The sequence below is a fragment of the Malurus melanocephalus genome, unplaced genomic scaffold (assembly GCF_030028575.1).
Source record: "Malurus melanocephalus ecotype Western Australia unplaced genomic scaffold, MMel_1.1 scaffold_496, whole genome shotgun sequence".
Lineage (NCBI taxonomy): Eukaryota > Metazoa > Chordata > Aves > Passeriformes > Maluridae > Malurus > Malurus melanocephalus.
In genome coordinates this window covers 503,997-506,722 of record NW_026623728.1, presented here as the reverse complement: position 1 = coordinate 506,722, position 2,726 = coordinate 503,997, and the positions used below count along the sequence as shown (strand labels likewise).

Here is a 2,726-nt window from a genome sequence, read left to right as displayed (position 1 = left end):
CTTTAGATAACTCTATATTCCCTTTAGATATTCCCTTTAGATATTCCCTTTAGATATCCCTTTATTCCCTTGGGATACCCCTTTAGAAATTCTTTGGGATATCCCTTTGTTCCTTTTTGATACCCCTTTACTCCCTTTAGATATTCCTTTATTTCCTTTGGATTTCCCTTGGGATATTCCCTTTCTCCCTTTACATATTCCTTTATTCCCTTGGGATACTCCTTCAGACATCCCTCGGGATATCCCTTCATTCCAGCTCTGTGTTCTGCTGAAGCTCTTCCCAAATTTTCCTCCCCTTCTCCTCCTGGAAAGCAGCGCAGGAATTCCCGCTGGAGGGAAATTCCTGGAATTCCCTATGGGGGGAAATGAGGATAAAAACCCCACTTTTCCCTGTTTTCTTTGCAGTCGGATGAAAAGACCTGCAAGGATTTTAGGAAAAAAAACACTTTCCCTGTTTTCTTTGCAGTCGGATGAAAAGACCTGCAAGGATTTTAGGAAAAAATCAATTTTCCCTGTTTTCTTTGCAGTCGGATGAAAAGACCTGTGAGGATTTAGCGGAGGGCGGCCGCTACTCGGCCCCGCCGGACAGCTCAACCCTCCCGGGCAGTTCGGTGTCACCTCAGAACTCGGTGTCACCTCAGAGCTCGGTGTCACCTCAGGGCTCGGTGTCACCTCAGGCTGAGGATGACACCACCCCAACGTCCTCGCTCTTCGTTGGCAGCCTGACCACTGAAGGTGGGTCCTTGAGGTGACCCCAAATCCCTGATCCCGATCCCTGGGCCAGGTGACCCCAAATCCCTGATCCCAATCCCTGGACAGGTGACCCCCAATTCCCTGATCCTGATCTCTGGATGGGGGAACCCCCAATTCCTGATCCCTGGACAGGTGACCCCACCCATCCCTGGTGCTGATCCCTGGACAGGTGACCCCCAATTCCCTGATCCCAATGCCTGGACAGTTGAACCCCTGTCCCTGATCCCGATCCCTGGACAAGTGACATCCCAATTCCCTGATCCTGATCCCTGCATGGGTAATCCCTCCCAATCCGTGATCCCGATCCCTGGACAGGTGATCCTTCCCAATTCCTGATCCCTGGACAGGTGATCCCATCCATCCCTGATCCTGATCCCTGGATAAGTGACCCCCCAAATCCCTGATCCCTGGACAGTTGATCTCTGTCCCTGATCCTAATCCCTGGCCAGTTGACCCCCTCTCCCTGTTCCCAATACCTGGACAGGTGACCCCCCAATACCTGATCCCAACCCTCAGACAAGTGACCCCCCAGTTCCTGCCCTGATCCCTGGACAGGTGACCCCCCCCGTCCCTGATCCCAATCCCTGCACAGTTCCTGATCCTGATCCCTGGATAAGTGACCTCCCCAAATCCCTGATCCCTGGACAGGTGGCCCCCAATTCCCTGATCCCAATACCTGGACAGGTAACTCCCCCCAGTTCCTGGATCCCTGCACAGATGACCCCCAGTTTCCTGATCCCTGGATAGGTGACCCCCCCAAATCCCTGATCCTGATCCCTGCACAGGTGACCCCCAATTTTCTGATCCCAATCCCTGCACAGGTGACCCCCAAACCCTGATCCCCGGACAGACGACCCCCCCAATCCCAATCCCTGCACAGGTGACCCCCAATCCCCAATCCCTGATCCCTGGACAGGTGAACCCGCCCCAGTTCCTGATCCCAATCCCTGGACAGATGACCCCCAATTCCTGATCCCTGGACACGTGACCCCCAATCCCTGATCCCAATACCTGGACAGATGACCCTCCCTATCCCCAACCCCTGCACAGATGACCCCCAATCCCCGATCCCCGGCGCCAGGAGCAGGTGATCGACCCCTTCCCTCAGAAATTTGCACTCCAGGCGCTGCCTCGGCGAAGAAAACCCCCATCCCCATCTCTCCCGCTGTCCCTGAGGTTTTCCAGGTCCCTCCCTCTTCCAGAAACCTAAAACTCATCCAGAGATCCCACCCCAGAGGGTGCAATGGGGTGGGGAACACAAGGATATCCTGTAAAGTCCCTAACTTTGTGTTTTTTGCCTCATTTTCTCTTCCCAGATGACACGAAGCTCAGCCAGTTTGAGGGAGGAGAGGGTAAGGCCTTCATCCTGCCCAGATTTCCCTGGATTTGGGGGCACAGGAAGCCCCCAAAGATGAAATTCCCGTTGTTCTCACCCTGATTGGAGCCAGCCCAGAATTGGGAATGTTCTGGTTTTTCCCCGATGCCTTTTGTCTGCTTTTCCCACTCATTTCCAAGGAATTTTTTCCTTCCACGTAATTCCCTTTATTCGCGTTATTTTCACAAGACTCAAAGCTTTGTTTTCCTTCAGATTTCATAAAAATCAGTGTAAAATCTGAATTTAAAACATCCTTCACCCCAATCCGCCCTTTCCCTCCTCATTTCYGGGAATCCTGGCTCAATCCCAGCTTTTCCATCTTTCCTAAACTGCTGCCCCAACGTCTTTCCCAATCCCAAATTCCCAAATTTGAGCCAAATCACTCCCAGAATGGGGATTTTTTTTGGGAATAGACACTTCCATTCTCCATGGCTGAGCTGGATCCCRTTTTTCCAGGGAGCAGCCTCCCTTCCCGCAGCACCGGCGCCCCAATTCCCGCGGGAGCCATCGTTGGGATCGCCGTGGCCGCGGTGGCCGTGGCCGGGATCGTCCTGGTCGGGATTTACGTCAGCGGTCACCCCACGTCCACCGCCGCCCT

General features: G+C 53.5%; 1 long non-coding RNA gene across 1 annotated transcript; it reads left to right on the top strand.

The window, feature by feature from the left end:
- Positions 1-532: 532 nt before the first annotated feature.
- Positions 533-2,720, top strand: LOC130582468 (uncharacterized). The gene is made up of 3 exons (XR_008966317.1): positions 533-735; positions 2,070-2,105; positions 2,585-2,720. It is a non-coding gene; the product is annotated as an uncharacterized LOC130582468 (long non-coding RNA).
- Positions 2,721-2,726: the final 6 nt, after the last annotated feature.